Consider the following 17,440-nt stretch of genomic DNA (forward strand, 5'->3'; position numbering starts at 1 on the left):
GGCTAAGTGGCTATGTATTTTAGAATGTTATACATAATATACATTTGAGACTTTTTACATATTTGGGGCATGCATCCTTACTGGTGCATTAACTTTCAGGCCCAATTCAAACCCCATATTGTCTTCTTGACCCAGTAATTTTCCTCAATAATGTTCTTCTTTGTCTCCTATATTAATCTTGCCAAGGTAAGTATTGGTAATAAGAACAAAAGTATCCTAAACATGTACAAATAGGAAAATGAGAAGGGAATAAAAAGTGTTCACTACAAAATCCAAGGAAATGAAGAAAATGCTGTGTGGGTTGAAATGAGATAAAAATAGTCTAAGAGAGAACAAAAAGCAAATGTAAAATTTCAGAAGTAATGTCATAATTATTCCAATATAAATAGTGTCAACACTCTAATGAAAAAGCAGATATCAGAATGCTTTAAAACTAAATCCAACCGTATACCGTCTACATAAAATCACTGTAGATTCAATAGAAAGGAGGTTCAAAGTGATGGACAGAAAAGGAAATGTAGAATTGTATCATAGGTAAAAAATCCAACTGGTGTGGTTATACTACCATCAGACAATTATATGAGAGACAAAAATCATTGCAGGAGACAAAAAGGACATTACATATTGATACAAATTACTGTGTTAAGAACATATAACACGGAGGGGCCAGTGCTGTGGTGTAGTGGGTTAATCTTTCCACCTGCAGCACTGGCATCCCATCTGGTTGCCGGTTCTGGTCCTGGCTGCTCCACCGCCAAGCTAGCTCCTTTCTCAGGCCTGGGAAAGCACTGGAAGATGGCCCAAGTCCTTGGGCCCCTGCACCCATGTGGGAGACCTGGAGGAAGCTCCTGGCTCCTGGCTTCAGATTGGCGCAGCTCTGGCCATTGCAGCCATTTGGGGAGTGAACCAATGGAAGGAAGACCTTTCTTTCCTGATTCTCCTTCTCACTGTCTGTAACTCTGCCTCTCAAATAAAATAAATAAAATGTTTTTAAAAAGAACATACAATATGGAATAGGCATTTGGCCTATTGGTTAAGATACCAACCAGTTAGGATGCCTAAGTGCCATATGCATATACTTGGTTTCTAGTCACAGTTATGGCTACTGGTACCTGTTCTGCTAATGTAGATCACAGAGAGAAGTATGTGATGGCACAGGAACCTGGGTCCTGGCCACCAATGTGGGATATAGCTATAGAGTTTCAAGCTTCTGGCTTTCGGCAAACCTGGACCTGACCGTATTGAGTATGTGGGAAGTAAACAATCACATTGCTTTGCTCCCCATCCAGCTCACTGCTGTGCAAATAGGAAGCAGAAGATATTCGTTCAAATACCTGGGGTTTTGCCACCATTTTGAAGACCCTGATTGAGTTCTGTACTCTTGGCTTTGGCCTGATTATTCCCAGGCTACTGTGCTGATTTGGTGATTAAATCAGAAAGTCAAAGATATCTCTCTCTTTCCCTCCCTACCCCCCCTCCATCTTTGCCTTTAAATAAGTACATCTTTTTAAAAATCACCAGAATCAAACTTGATTCTTTGACAAATGAACACATATTACAAACACTTAGATTACAAAGGAGAGACTCAGAATCTTAACTCACAAATGAAACATAGACTGTTACCAACGAATTCACAGAAACAGAATTTTTTTTTTATCTTTTATTTAATGAATATAAATTTCCAAAGTACGACTCATGGGTTACAATGGCTCCCCCCCCCATACCGTCCCTCCCACCCACAACCCTCCCCTTTCCCACTCCCTCTCCCCTTCCATTCACATCAAGATTCATTTTCGATTATCTTAATATACAGAAGATCAGCTTAGTATACATTAAGTAAGGATTTCAACAGTTGGCTCCCACACAGAAACATAAAGTGAAAAATAATAGATGATTTTTTTTAAATGATGATGAAATCAGATCAGACCTCTTGTCATGTTTAATCCCAGTGAGAGTCAAGTTGGGAATTGATAATTTCTTTTCTTTTTTTTTTTTTTTTTTACAGAAGATCAGTTTAGTGTACATTAAGTAAAGATTTCAATTGTTTGCACCCCCATAGAAACACAAAGTGAAATATACTGTTTGAGTACTCGTTATAGCATTAAGCCTCAGTGTACAGCACATTAAGGACAGAGATCCTACATGAGGAGTAAGTGCACAGTGACTCCTGTTGTTGACTTTACAAATTGACACTCCTGTTTATGGCATCAGTAATCTCCCTATGCACCAGTCATGAGTTTCCAAGGCTATGGAAGCCCCTTGAGTTCTTCGACTCTTATCTTGTTTATACATGGTCATAGTCAAAGTGGAGGTTCTCTCCTCCCTTCAGAGAAAGGCACCTCCCTCTTTGAAGACCTGTTCTTTCCACTGGGATCTCACTCACAGAGATCTTTTTGCCAGAGTGTCTTGGCTTTCCATGCCTGAAATACTCTCATGGGCTTTTCAGCCAGATCCGAGTGCCTTTAGGGCTGATTCTGAGGCCAGAGTGCTATTTAGGACATCGCCATTCTATGAGTCTGCTGAGTATCTCGCTTGCCATGTTGGATCACTCTCCCCTTTATTTATTCTATCGGTTAGTGTTAGCAGGTACTAGACTTGTTTATGTGCTCCCTTTGACTCTTAGTCCTTTCATTATGATCAATTGTGAACTGAAATTGATCACTTGGAATAGTGAGATGGCATTGGCACATGCCACCTTGATGGGATTGAATTGGAATCCCCTGGTATGTTTCCAACTCTACCAATTGGGGCAAGTCAGCCTGAGCATGCCCCAAATTATACATCTCTTCCCTCTCTTATTCCCACTCTTATGTTTAACAGGGATCACATTTCAGTTAATTTTCAACACTTAAGAATAACTGTGTGATAATTACAGAATTAAACCAGTCATATTAAGTAGAACAGACAAAAAAAAAATACTATGAGGGATAATGTATTAAGTTGTCCATTAGCAGTCAGGGCTATCCTGATCAAGTCACCATTTCCCATAGTGTCCATTTCACTTCAGGAGGTTTCCTTTTTGGTGTTCAGTCAGTTGTCACTGATCAGGGAGAACATATGGTATTTGTCCCTTTGGGACTGGCTTACTTCACTCAGCATGATGTGTTCCAGATTCCTCCATTTTGTTGCAAATGACTGGATTTCGTTGTTTCTTACTGCAGTATAGTATTCTAAAGAATACATATCCCATAATTTCTTTATCCAGTCTACCGTTGATGGGCATTTAGGTTGGTTCCAGGTCTTGGCTATTGTGAATTGTGCTGCAATAAACATTAGGGTGCAGACCGCTTTTTTGTTTGCCAATTTAAATTCCTTTGGGTAAATTCCAAGGAGTGGGATGGCTGGGTCGAATGGTAGGGTTATCTTCAGGTTTCTGAGGAATCTCCAGACTGATTTCCATAGTGGCTTGACCAGTTTGCATTCCCACCAACAGTGGGTTAGTGTCCCTTTTTCCCCACATCCTCGCCAGCATCTGTTGTTGGTAGATTTCTGTATGTGAGCCATTCTAACCGGGGTGAGGTGAAACCTCATTGTGCTTTTGATTTGCATTTCCCTGATTGCTAGTGACCTTGAACATTTTTTCCTGTGCCTGTTGGCCATTTGGATTTCCTCTTTTGAAAAATGTCTATTGAGGTCCTTGGCCCATCTCTTAAGTGGGTTGTTGGTTTTGTTGTTGTGGAGTTTCTTGATCTCTTTGTAGATTCTGGTTATTAACCCTTTATCTGTTGCATAGTTTGCAAATATTTTTTCCCATTCTGTCGATTGTCTCTTCACTCTCCTGACTGTTTCTTTTGCAGTACAGAAACTTCTCAATTTGATGCAATCCCAATAGTTGATTTTGGTTTTGACTGTCTGTGCCTCCCGGGTGTTTTCCAGAAATTCTTTGCCTGTGCCAATATCTTGAAGGGTTTCTCCAATGTTCTCTAATAACTTAATGGTGTCAGGACGTAGATTTAGGTCTTTAATCCACATTGAGTGGATTTTTGTGTGAGGCTAAGGTAGGGGTCTTGCTTCATGCTTCTGCACGTGGAAATCCAGTTTTCCCAGCACCATTTATTGAATAGACTGTCCTTGCTCCAGGAATTAGTTTTAGATCCTTGATCAAATATAAGTTGGCTGTAGATGTATGGATTGATTTCTGGTGTTTCAATTCTGTTCCATTGGTCTATCCATCTGTTTCTGTACCAGTACCATGCTGTTTTGATTACAACTGCCCTGTAGTATGTCCTGAAGTCTGGTATTGTGATGCCTCCAGCTTTGTTTTTGTTGTACAAGATTGCTTTAGCTATTCGAGGTCTCTTGTGCCTCCATATGAATTTCAGCATCATTTTTTCTAGATCTGAGAAGAAGGTCTTTGGTATCTTGATTGGTATTGCATTGAATCTATAAATTGCTTTTGGGAGAATGGACATTTTGATGATGTTGATTCTTCCAATCCATGAGCATGGAAGGATTTTTCCATTTTTTGGTATCCTCTTCTATTTCTTTCTTTAAGGTTTTGTAATTTTCATCGTAGAGATCTTTAACATCCTTGGTTAAGTTTATTCCAAGGTATTTGATTGTTTTTGTAGCTATTGTGAATGGGATTGATCTTAGCAGTTCTTTCTCAGTCATGGCATTGCTTGTGTATACAAAGGCTGTTGATTTTTGTGCATTGATTTTATATCCTGCCACTTTGCCAAACTCCTCTATGAGTTCCAATAGTCTCTTAGTAGAGTTCTTTGGATCCTCTAAGTACAGAATCATATCGTCTGCAAAAAGGGATAGTTTGACTTCTTCCTTCTTGATTTGTATTCCTTTGATTTCTTTTTCTTGTCTGATGGCTCTGGCTAAAACTTCCAGAACTATGTTAAATAGCAGTGGTGAGAGTGGGCATCCCTGCCTGGTGCCAGATTTCAGTGGAAATGCTTCCAACTTATCCCCATTCAATAGGATGCTGGCTGTGGGTTTTTTATAAATTGCTTTGATTATATTGAGGAATGTTCCTTCTATACCCAATTTGCTTAGAGTTTTCATCATGAAAGGGTGTTGAATTTTATCAAATGCTTTCTCTGCATCAATTGAGATAACCATATGGTTTTTCTTCTGCAGTCTGTTAATGTGGTGAATCACATTGATTGATTTGCGAATGTTGAACCATCCCTGCATACCAGGGATGAATCCCACTTGGTCTGGGTGGATGATTTTCCTGATGTGTTGTTGTATTCTATTGGCCAGAATTTTATTGAGGATTTTTGCATCTATGCTCATCAGGGATATTGGTCTGTAATTTTCTTTCAGTGCTGCATCTTTCTCTGGCTTAGGGATTAAGGTGATGCTGGCTTCATAGAAAGAATTTGGGAGGATTCCCTCTTTTTCGATTGTTCTGAATAGTTTGAGAAGAAATGGGATTAGTTCTTCTTTAAATGTCTGGTAGAATTCAGCAGTGAATCCATCTGGTCCTGGGCTTTTCTTTGTTGGGAGGGCCTTTATTACTGTTTCAATTTCTAGAAACAGAATTATAAGAGAAGTCTATGGAGAAGGAACTCCAAAAAACCGGATAATGAATATAGGGAAAAATTCCCTGCAAACATGAACACCATCGAAATTCTTTACAGAATAATTATTAATCATCATAGACATAGTACAAAAACGATGGTTAAGAACAATGCCATGGCATTCATGTTTTATGTGTAGTATACCAGAGTTAAAACACAAATTTAACTGGTTGTGATCTCTGAGTTTTGTGTTGTAGAAGCAATCAAACCTTCCTACCATGGAGGATAGAACAGAAAAAGAGGTGTTGGTAGGAGAGGGGCTACATCTTGGCCTCCCAGTGCAACCTGTAGTTCTCAGCACAGAGAAGCTATTGTAGAATTGGTCAGCTGCAGCCACCACACTCAGTCAGCAACTGAAAAAAGAATCTTAGGAATGGGAAAGATATGCCCATTTCTCATTTACTTTTATGAAGTTAAATACTTCTCTAACTCCAGTTTCAATAACTGAAGATAAACCTCAGTTGCCAAAAGTGGGCAATTCTGTAGTCAGATGTTCCTATGTGTTTCTTTGTGCTTATTGTTGCTGGTGCTGCAGTTGGATATCTATGGCCTTCTCATCTCACATCAGTCAGCAGATCAACTATTCATTGTAAAGGTAGCAGCGGGGTGCTCCTTGAGTAACTATCTTGTGAGAATGCAGTAAGTGAAATACCAACAGAAAGATAGGAAAATTACGGGTTCTGGGATATAGAAGTGTCCTTTTTTCTTAAATAATTACAAGATACCAGGTTCTGGTGTCGGAGCAGACCACCACATTTTCTTTTTTCTTTTCTTTCTTTCTTTCTTTCTTTCTTTCTTTCTTTCTTTCTTTCTTTCTTTCTTTCTTTCTTTTTTCTTTCTTTCTTTCTTTCTTTCTCTTTCTTTCTTTCTTTCTTTCTTTCTTTCTTTCTTTCTTTCTTTCTTTCTTTCTTTCTTTCTTTCTTTTTGACAGAGTGGACAGTGAGAGAGAGAGAGACAGAGAGAAAGGTCTTCCTTTTGCTGTTGGTTCACCCTCCAATGGCCACTGCGGCCGGCACGCTGTGCTGATCCGAAGGCAGGAGCCAGGTGCTTATCTTGGTCTCCCATGGGGTGCAGGGCCCAAGGACTTGGGCCATCCTCCACTGCACTCCCGGGCCACAGCGGAGAGCTGGCCTGGAAGAGGGGCAACTGGGACAGAATTCAGCGCCCCAACTGGGACTAGAACCCGGTGTGCCGGTGCCGCAAGGTGGAGGATTAGCCTAGTGAGCCACGGCACCGGCCAGACCACCACATTTTCAACCTGTCAGCAACAGTTTCCAACTATGGCATTTCTATAGTGATCAGTGAGGTAACGTCTTTCAACTCTTTCTACTCAGAAAGATGGCATTCTCAGCTCATCAGAGACCAGGACCACTTTCTTGATGTATAGAATGTTCTAGGTATTGGAAGCCAGATCAGACCTCAATAGAGAGATAACCTGGTCAGAGACAATGACCACTTCCTGAAATGTATGTAAGGAAGCCATTTCTCAATTCACCAGAAACCAGACCCCTGAAGAAAACATATGCAAACATGAAACAAAACAACAAAGCAGGCCCCAACATAGGCGATTGATCAATCAACAGGCAATTGCTAAATAAGCTGTGTTGTCCACAACCTTACTGGAACACTCCCTTGGATCCCCTCCTCAGTGAAACTTTACTTCTCCTTTTTCTCACACTCATTATCCAACCTGAAGTAAAAAACTGACTCAAACTCCTGCAACAATTTGATTCTGTAATTCTTAATTGTGATTTCAAATAAATTATTTTCCTAGGACATGCTGACAAATATGGAAACAATTATGGTTGAAATAATTTGTCAAAATTGCTGAGGGCTGTTCAGAGAAGAAACAGCCAAGTAATGTTTAAGACATAGGGTTCTAGGCTGGCACTGCGGCTCGTTTGGCTAATCCTCCACCTGCAGTGCCGGCACCCCGGGGTTCTAGTACCAGAGGGGCCATTGGATTCTGTCCCAGTTGCTCCTCTTCCAGGCCAGCTCTCTGCTGTGGCCCAGGAAGGCAGTGGAGGATGGCCCAAGTGCTTGGGCCCTGCACCCGCATGGGAGACCAGGAGGAAGCACCTGGCTCCTGGCTTCAGATAGGTGTAGTGGCCATTTGGGGAGTGAACCAATGGAAGGAAGACCTTTTTCTCTGTCTCTCTGTCTCTCTGTCTCTCTGTCTCTCTCTCTCACTGTCTAACTCTGCCTGTCAAAAAAAAAAAAAAAAGAAATCATCAAAAAACAAACAAAAAAAAAAAACCATAGGGTTCTGTTGTAAGAGTGACCATATCATTTACCAAGAACCCCAGTATTGAAGACTATCACAACAGGCTAAATATACCAACAGATATATTTGAGGAAGCCATGAACATTCACTCTATAGTGCAGTCATGGAGCAGCATTTGATAGCAGACTAATACATTTGTGAATCTGTAATTTCTAGAGGAATAAGGACCCTCATGTGATATCTTTTTTTTTTTTTTGACAGGAAGAGTGGACAGTAAGAGAGAGAGACAGAGAGAAAGGTCTTCCTTTTGCCGTTGGTTCACCCTCCAATGGCCGCCGTGGCTGCTGCGGCCGGCACGCTGTGGCCGGCGCGCTGTGGCCGGCGCGCTGCGGCCGGCGCACCTGGCTGATCCGATGGCAGGAGCCAGGTACTTATCCTGGTCTCCCATGGGGTGCAAGGCCCAAGCACTTGGGCCATCCTCCACTGCACTCCCTGGCCACAGCAGAGAGCTGGCCTGGAAGAGGGGCAACCGGGACAGAATCCGGTGTCCCGACTGGGACTAGAACCCGGTGTGCCAGCGCCACAAGGCAGAGGATTAGTCTAGTGAGCCGCAGCGCCAGCTTATCTTTTTCATATTCATTAAGATACTCCAAGATATTTTGCTTCTCCTTATCATACAGAAGCAAGATGTCAAATAGAATACATAAACTTATGTTCAGTAATTACTGTTTCAGTACTTTATCTGGCTTAGAAAGGATCTAGACTCTACTCTAGAGAGAAATAATATTAAAGAAAGCTAGCCATTGTTTTCAGTAATTTCCTAGTAACTTTTTATAACATGTATGTATGAGGAGACAGAGCTACTATTATTAAGCGTATGATACTACTATTTTACTTACCAAACATTTAAATAATCACAAGCATTTGAAAGCAATTTGTTTCCTTTATTTATTTCTTGGAGGTTTAGAAATATATATCTATATATTTTTTCATACATTAAACACAACCATTCACATGCTAACCAAGACTAGGAATACAGGGTTACCACATGCTCACAGCACCTTCAATAATGGTCAGCTTGTAGCCTACAAAAACACTCTACAAGCTCTAGTTTTTCAGAACTAAAGGAAGAAGAACCAAGTGGCTTTTACCAGGTATCACGGGATAACCATTTATGCCTGCCTTACCAGTGAGGTAGCCTGCTGTCTGTGACTCAGAAATGAACAAATCATGTTTCTGATCTTTGAAACAGGATTTCATTCACTTATGGAATAAAGCAGGAAGGCCACACAGCCATCTCAACCCAGCAAGTGCCAGAAAAACACCATCTCTGTGCTGGGCCATGACATTAAGACAGAAGAGTTTCCAGAAACTGAGGCCAAAGAACTAATACTTAAAACCACTGGGGAAGTGACATTTCTAGGCTCATGCTCTATAAATGAAAATGCTACCCAAAGGTCTCTGACACACGACAGAGCAGAGCCACCATGCAGCAGAAGGCAGTGATGTTAGACACAGAAGCTGTACGGGTGGGCCAGGATCATTCAAACACCAAAGAAATATACTCAAGCTGCTCCACACTGTTGACTCCTCCACGGTTTCCACCATCCAAACCTGTAGCTTTGCTGTCACAGGAGCCATGGTCACTAAGAAAGAAGGGCTGACTGTATGAAGGAGGCAGCCCCAGCAGATGGCTCTGCTGTCGAGGCTAAGCACTGCCAATGCAGAAGCCAATGCAGCATGGCCTAGCTCCCTGCAACAGTAAATTTCCATGGCATTGTTTGCTGTGCCGCTGTCCTGCTACCTTGTTGCCTGCATGCAGGGGTCGAGGCTGCTTCCAGGAACATGAAGGGAAGTTCACACTGTCAAGTAAACCCATCGGCTCTACTCCAGGCTGCTTAGTGAGACAACAGTAATACATACATTCATCTCCACTGCTGCCGTTCCTAACCAAAAATAGGCCTGAATTATAACAGGCATTCAAAGGAACCTGCAAAGCAATAACCTGGAGGAACAAATAGCTAGAATAGTTGGACTCCTAGAAAGCAAAGCAGACCAGAGAGAAGCATGAATTTATCACTGACCCAGGTCCAAATCACCAAGAAGCCAGACAGAGATGGAACATCACCCAGAAACTCTCCCTCCACACCCTATTTTTTACAACACATGGTTTAACTTCTATCCACAGCAATGGACTGAGATATGTTAATTCAAATTGTGATGTTTATAAAAAGCAAAGGAAACCCGAACGGAAGCTGAGCGCGGGCTGGCTCGGGCCTCCACCGGCGGGAGGGCGGCCGTTGGGGCCGTTGAGGTGGCGGCGACTCTGCGCCCAGGGCTCCAGATGGAGGCGGCCCGGGATCCCGGGCCCAGGCTCTGCTGCAAGCCTGGCGGGCGGCTGGACATGAGCCACGGCTTCGTGCACCACATCCGACGGAACCAGATCGCCCGGTACCTCCCCACCCAGCGCCACCGCCACCCTTGGCCTGGCCCGGCCGGCTGTCCCTGACTCCCGCTAGGCTCCCCGCAGGGACGACTACGACAAGAAGGTGAAGCAGGCGGCCAAGGAGAAGATGGCTCTACCCGCCCAGGCAACCCAGACTTGGAGGAGTCCAGTGAAAGCAGCAGTAGTGGTGGCTCTGAACTAGAGCCTTCTGGCCATCAGCTCTTCTGCTTAGAATACGAGGCGGACAGTGGCGAGGTCACATCAGTTATCGTGTATCAGGACGATGACCCAGGAAGGGTGAGCGAGGAGGTGTCTGCCCGCACGCCTCTGGATCCGCCCATGCGAGAGGCTCTCAAGTTGCGTATCCAAGAGGAGATTGCAAAGCACCAGAACCGTCACTGACCAACTTGAAAGCATTCTTTGCAGGCTGGATTCACTGCCCGTGGAAGAATTCTGCCCAGGGAGCTCAGCCGTAGCCTGAGGGCACCTGCACCACTGTTTGATCTTGACACTGCCAGAGCTGCTGCATCCCCAGGGTCATTCCAAGACTCCACCTGGCCCATGTCCCCCACAACTGTTTACTGGTTGGCCTGTTGACCAGCCTCATATTCTGGAATTCTCTGAGAATTCGGTGTGGCTGACTTGGTGTTCTGGGAGCACAGGCTTGAGGGCGAACCAGGGTCCATGAAGCCTTTTGCCATCATGCTGCGTTCTCAGAGGTCACATGCCTGGCTGCTTCGTGTCCCACCCAGCTCCGTGAGCGCTGTTATGTCATAGTTCCTTTCCTTCGTGTTGTGCTCACTTCACTTCCACCCGTGTTTCCCTGGACTTTTTTTTCTTTTTTTTTCTTAGCTTTATTCTTTGTTTTTCCTTTTCTTCATCTCTCTGCCTCAGGTCGAATCTCTCAGTTCTCTCCCCACCCCCTCAACAGGACTGTGCACCTGCAGCTGCTCAGGACCTTGGAGGGGGGGACTGTGAGGCTCTGCCTTTCCAACAAGTTCTCCAAGTAATTCTGACGCCAGAATAAAGTGGGAGACCTTTATTTCTGAGGCCCACTCACAAGCACGTCTCCCTCCCCTCCCATGCTTTCGTGAGCTGCTTGCATGCGCCACACCACTGTCAGACAGCAGACCTAGGAAGAAGATCCTGGTGCTAAACTGCAAGGATTTCTTGCAGCAAAACCTGCCTGGAGCTGCAGAATTCCAGCTGCAAATAGCTGCGAATAGACTCCTCTGCTCAGGACAACCAATGGAGAATTATCAAAGCAAGCTTGAAACTAACTCTCCAACCGTGACTTAAAAGTCTAGACCATAAGTACAAAGGGAAACTCAACATTAACAATAATTGCCTGTTTGGAGCCCTAGTTGCAAAAAAAAGGTGGGGGGGGGGGGGACTACACAACTCTCCTTATCTGTTCCCTCTCCCTGTCCAATGTCCTGTCCCATGCTTCCTCCCTCGCTATCTCAAGGATATGCATAAGGCAGCTTCAAAAAGTTCATGGAAAGTGGAATCGAAAGACAGTCTGAATTGTCTGTGAACTTCTTGAAGCCCTCTGGTGTACGTATAACTGAGGTCCTGAAAGAGTCCCAGGGTAGCGCTGCTCTTCCCGAGGGAACATTTTTTTCTACCACAGGGTTAGGCTAAGGTCTGAAGTCCACAAGACATCGTGTGCGCCAAAGTTTCCAAGGCACATCTATCTGCGAGCAAATCGGCGTGACCTCAGTGACTTGAAGTTTACAGCTTAAGTGAGCCAGTGAGCCCTGGAACTTCCTGAAACCAAAGCCCCTTGGCCCCCTGGTTTCTCCACATCAGGGTCTCAGGATCAGGCTGGCAGTTCTATTGCAGCAGTTCTTCTCCTAAAAGACACCCAAGAGAACTGTTGGTTTGTGCCCCGCACTCCTGAAAATCATCTCCCTCCAAATGGGGCAAGGCGGCTCCTTCAGCTACGCCATTAGAACGTGGAATGCTGAGTTGCAGCCTGCAGCGCCAGGGAACGCTGGGACAGTGAGTGAGGCAGATAAGGTCGAGGGGCCTGGTTGTGAAAGCCAGTGAGCAGAGTGCTGCAAACCCGCAAAGCTGCACCAGGTTAAGTGCCTTGAACTTACCAGTCCTGGGCTCAGGTCTACTTTCAAAGGAGAAAAGTCTTTGCCCTCTACTTAGGCAGCTGGCTAAAAGTGCCTTCTGTTCACTACCCTCCACAGCCTGGGTCATGGAGGCTGTGCCGAGCCCTACCCCCGTTCTTCACACAGCCTAGAGGACCAGTCACTCTAGTCCTCCAGCTCCTCAATGGATCCTATGGTTGGGACATAGGACTTCACTGGAATTCCATGATGGCTTAGAAGGAAATACTTTCTGGATTCATCTCACAACTGGATCACCTGTGTCCTATTTTTATAGAACTCAGAACACCAGAGAGTTGAAGTCTGGGGGCGTGACCCCTGACATTTGAGCTTCTGTTCCTGTTTTGTGTGGAGGGAAGTTGTCAGTGTTTACACATCGTGTCCTTTCGTGTGTTTGTCATGGGATCCTCCGAGATCCCCTCAGGTAGATGGATTGAAACTCCTTGCCTCTAAACTTGCTTTTCTTGCAGCACTTTGCTTATCAAGTGTATGTAAAACATTTTCTACCCAACAGAGCACTCTAATCCGTGTAGCATGACCTGTAAAGCACTAAGCCTTGTACCTGGAAGAGAGCCTGTCCATCAGAACTGGGCTCTTGGAGGCAAGGCTGCCTCTCTGCAGACGGACAGCTTCAGCCTTACCGCTGACTGCCACCCCCTACTGGAAGCCCAAAAATGGTACTATCTCATCACCAGACCTGCCTCCAGACACCTTCCACCAGTTACAAAAATTGGTGCTTTGCCATCCAGGACTGTGTTCTCCCACTGACTCCAGGATGTCTCAGGACTGCCCTGTGTTGTGTGGGACAGTGGCAACACTTTTGGACTAAATAGAACTTTCCAACTGGCTGCTTCATAATCAGTGTTCGTTTGATTAGATAAATTCTTGGCTGTCTTAAAAAAAGTCTGATAGGCATATCTCTCAGCATTCAATATGCAGTATTAATTCTTAACTGAAGGTAAGCCTGGATTTTAACGCTTTGTGTTTCCTGAGCCAGCAGGTGATGTCATAGGTACAAGGAACTTAGGCTTGCAGGGACTTTGGGCTGTGCAAGAGTAAACACTAAACCGTGAATCATAGCCAGTTGGCAGAGATAGTGCTTAAAGAATGTAACACAAGAAAGGAAGGGAATTATACAACTTTTTGGTTTGTTTTTGTTTTGTTTTGTTTTTTTTTAATTTGAAAGAGCTCCCATCCATTGGTTCACCCCCCAAATGTCCACAATGACCATGGCCTGAGCTGGGCTAGGCCAGAGCCAAGCTTCAGTCAAGGTCTCCCATGTGGATGGTAAGAATCCAGTTACTTGAGCCATCACCGCTGCCTTCCAGAGTCTGTATTAGGGAGCTGGAGCCAGGAATTGAAACCAGGTATTCCTGGTGGGACATGGGCATCCTAACCACTGGGCCAAACCACCTTTCTCTAGAAAACCTTGTACCCATTGAGAGAGCCTCTGGAGGCCAGCCAGCCAGTGGGCCCTTGTAGGCAATTACAAGCGCATCTCTCTGTGGAAAGGATGCTCATGTGGTCGGTCCACTCTGAGGGGCACTGCCTGCTAGAGATGAGCCCATGTGGAAGCGTTTGGAGGTAGTATGTATCCAGTCTGCCATTCATTTGGCAGGACCAGTGAATGGTTGGTAGATCCACAGCCAGCACACAAATTTAGGGGAACCTTTCTAAGAAGAAAGAACAGTAAGGACATCACTTTCCTACCTCTGAGCTGCCTTTTGGGAGAATTGCCACGGCATGTTGACAGTTAACTACTTGAAACGTCTTAAATCCCCTCATTGAATTCCTGCCCTGTTGAGGAATCAGCTGGGAGGAGCCATAGGCACCCACCCCAAACGTCCCCAGGAGTTGGAGCAATGTTCAAAACGAAAACCTGAGTGACAACTCCACTGCCTGCAACAGATGAGACTGCACTGCTTGTGTTAAATGTATAAAAAGCCATATGTTCTGTTTCCTCATTTCCAGTGTTTCTGCTGTGTGGATTAATAAAATTAAGTGCAAATTATGTGACTGGCCCAAGAAAAAAAGGTTCTTTTAAAATACAGTATTTTTTTAAACAATAAACTTACTCTTTTTACAGCAAAAAAAAAAAAAGCAAAGGAAAAAGCAGTCTGAAAATCAGAAACCAACACAGTGCTCTGATGTGCTTATGCTTTATACTGCAGAACTATTACTATGCATCAGCTGACTACATCTGAGTGGCTTCTCATGGCCACTCTGGAAACACAACTAATGGGAACTTGTGCTATTAAAACCATGCTTACACCAGAGAGGTGGAAAAGTAAATAAAATCGAGCAAATGAAGGGAAAAAGGAAACTACCTCAAGATTATCTGTCTTTAATGTTAAAGTGATCTCCTTAGGTTCACATTAAAATGAGTTTATGCTTTCATCCCTTCATGAATGACAAGAGGGAACCTCATATAATGTTTGCAGCCAATAATGCAGAAGGGTTGGTATCCCAAAGAGCAAATGCAAATTCACAGAGAATAAAGAAATGACTGGAAAAATCAAGGATGAATAGATTTATTAACAAAGGCAATGTTTAAAAATAAAACTGCTTTGGGCTGACATTGTGGTATAGCAGGTTAAGCTGCTGTCTGTGATGCTGGCATCCAGTATGGGCACAAGTCCAGGACCTGACAGTTTCATCTCCTGTCCAGCTCTGGGCTAATTTGCCTGGAAAAACAGTGGCAGACGACTCAAGTGCTTGGTCCCCTGTACACATGCAGGAGACTTGGGAAAGATCTCTGGGCTCCTGACTTTGGCCTGGACCAGTCTGGGCCATTGTAGCCTTTTGGGGACTGGGCCAGTAGATCTAAGACCTCTCTGTCTTTCTCTGTTACTCTCATATAAATTTTAAAATCTTTAAGAAAACTAAAAAAAGAAAAAAGTCACCTCTAAATCTTGAAATTTACAGTTAATATGCAATGGAATTTGATCCTTCAACTCTCACAATAAGCAAGCTTCCTGGGTTTTTCAGTGCCTCATGTCTGGAGGGTTTTATGGCAAGCTCTTTGGTCATCAGAGCTGATATCATGAATTTTTCTACATAAAGTAGAGAATCATTCAATGTTGCAAAGCTGTGTGCTTGTCTAACATATGTATACATCTCTGTTAGAGATGAAGGTACACATGAAGATATACAATAACAACACTAACAGAGATGTATACATATGTTAGACAAGCACACACATCACAATGCATGCATGTGAACACTAACATATACTCATGCACATGTGCACACAGATACAGACACAGATGCACAATCAGAAGGTTCCAGAGAAAGTAAATTTATCTCTATTAAGATGTTTGAGAATTTTAAAATGAAGAAAAGGAGACATTAACACAAGAAAGGTGGAATAAATATTCCCAAGCCTCTGAGAAACAGGGGTGCAGATACTAAAGCCTACGTCTTACTGCTCTCTTGTGGTGGTTCTAAAGAACACCTTTCTGAGCACTGAACAGTCTCTCCTTCCTTCCCAAATGTCCAAAAAATAATAAGCCTCTCCAAATGTTTTGGAATCCACTATGAGAAACTGATGATATTTGACAATTATTACAAAACCAATAATGGAGTATCATTTGGTCAGAACTAATTACCTCCTGATTGCCAGGTTCTGCATTCAAGGACAATCATATACCAAATGCTTGGATTGGTTTAAATTATTATCCCCTAAGAATTCCCTCACTATATTTGTTAGCCATTTGCATTTCTTCTTTAGAGAACTGTCTTCTGACGTCCTTTCCCCATTTCTTAACTCGATTGGTTGTTTGTTGTTGAGTTTTTTATGTTGCTGATATATTTTGGATGTTAACCCCTTATCGGATAAGTAGCTCACAAGTATTTTTGCACTTTCTGTTGGACGTCTCTTCACTCTATCTTTTCCTTTGACATGCAGAAGCTTCTGAGTTTTGATATACCATTTGTCTAGTTTTGCTTTTGTTGTCTATGCCTTGGAGACCTTAACCAAGATGTCACCATCTACACCAATGTCTTGAAGTGTTTCCCCTATATTTTCTCCTAGCAAATTTAGTCATAGGCCTTAAATTCAGGTCTTTAATGCATCCCCAGTAAGCTTAGGAGCCCCAAAATTATTCAGCTATCTGATGGTAATAAGGTATATAACATGCAATATCTTTTAAGATGATTTATTTACTTTATTTGCAAGATAGAGTTAGAGGAAGAGAGAGAGAGAGAGAGAGAAAGAGGAGAGAGAGAGAGAGAGAAAGGGGGGCATCTTTTATCTACTTCACTCCCCAGATGGCTGCAATGGCCAAGGCTGGGCCAGACCAAAGCCAGGAGCTGGGAGCTTCTTCCAGGTCTCCCTCGTGGGTGCAGGGGCCCAAGCACTTCTGCTACTACCCCAGGTATGTTAGCAGGGAGCTGAATTGGAAGTGGAGCGGCCAGGACTCAAACTGGCACCTGTATGTGATGCTAGCACCTCAAGCAGTGGTTTAACCCACTGCACCACAGTACCAGCCCCCAAATGCAATCTTATTGTAAATACATCCTTAAGATGAACATTCTCAGAGAAAGAAAACAATTAGGAAAAATATTTTAATTCGGTGCGATTGCAGCATACAACACAATGAAAAATGGCTCTCAGATGAAAGGCAATCTTCCCTCATCAAAGCACAGACAAACCAAAGAGAAATTGTTTATTGATATTTCTCATTTCTAAAGTAAGTGCACTCTGAAGTCCCTTGTATGTTGATTTTCTACCAGTGTCTTGCATCAATCTCTTTGCATGGTCTGAGCATCGTATGCAATGTTCATCTGTGAGACAAAACCTCTGCATCACATGTCTTTGTGAACACTTGACTCTCTTTTCAGCAGGAAGCATGGACTCGTGTGTATACTCTTGTCCATGCTTCTGCCATTCTTTCTTGGGCTCATCCTAATTGGGCATTTACCACCGTTCTAGGGACACTTCCTGTATGGTCACTAGCAACCATGAGTCCCGTAGCGCCGCCTCAGCTCCTGACTTGTCCAACCTGCTGCAGCCCTGGAGCTGATGCTAAACTTTTGGTTGCCTAATAGTAACTATTGTAAAGGACTCAGCCTAGGTATTATCCATTGTGATCCAATATTGTTGTTTCAAAAT

At 43.5% G+C, this 17,440-nt stretch overlaps 1 pseudogene; it reads left to right on the forward strand.

Annotated features, from left to right (window-relative positions):
* The first annotated feature begins 10,016 nt into the window (after positions 1–10,016).
* Positions 10,017–14,383, forward strand: LOC127489244 (UPF0561 protein C2orf68 homolog; annotated as a pseudogene).
* Positions 14,384–17,440: the final 3,057 nt, after the last annotated feature.

Source organism: Oryctolagus cuniculus, chromosome 12, assembly GCF_964237555.1.
Source record: "Oryctolagus cuniculus chromosome 12, mOryCun1.1, whole genome shotgun sequence".
Classification (NCBI taxonomy): domain Eukaryota; kingdom Metazoa; phylum Chordata; class Mammalia; order Lagomorpha; family Leporidae; genus Oryctolagus; species Oryctolagus cuniculus.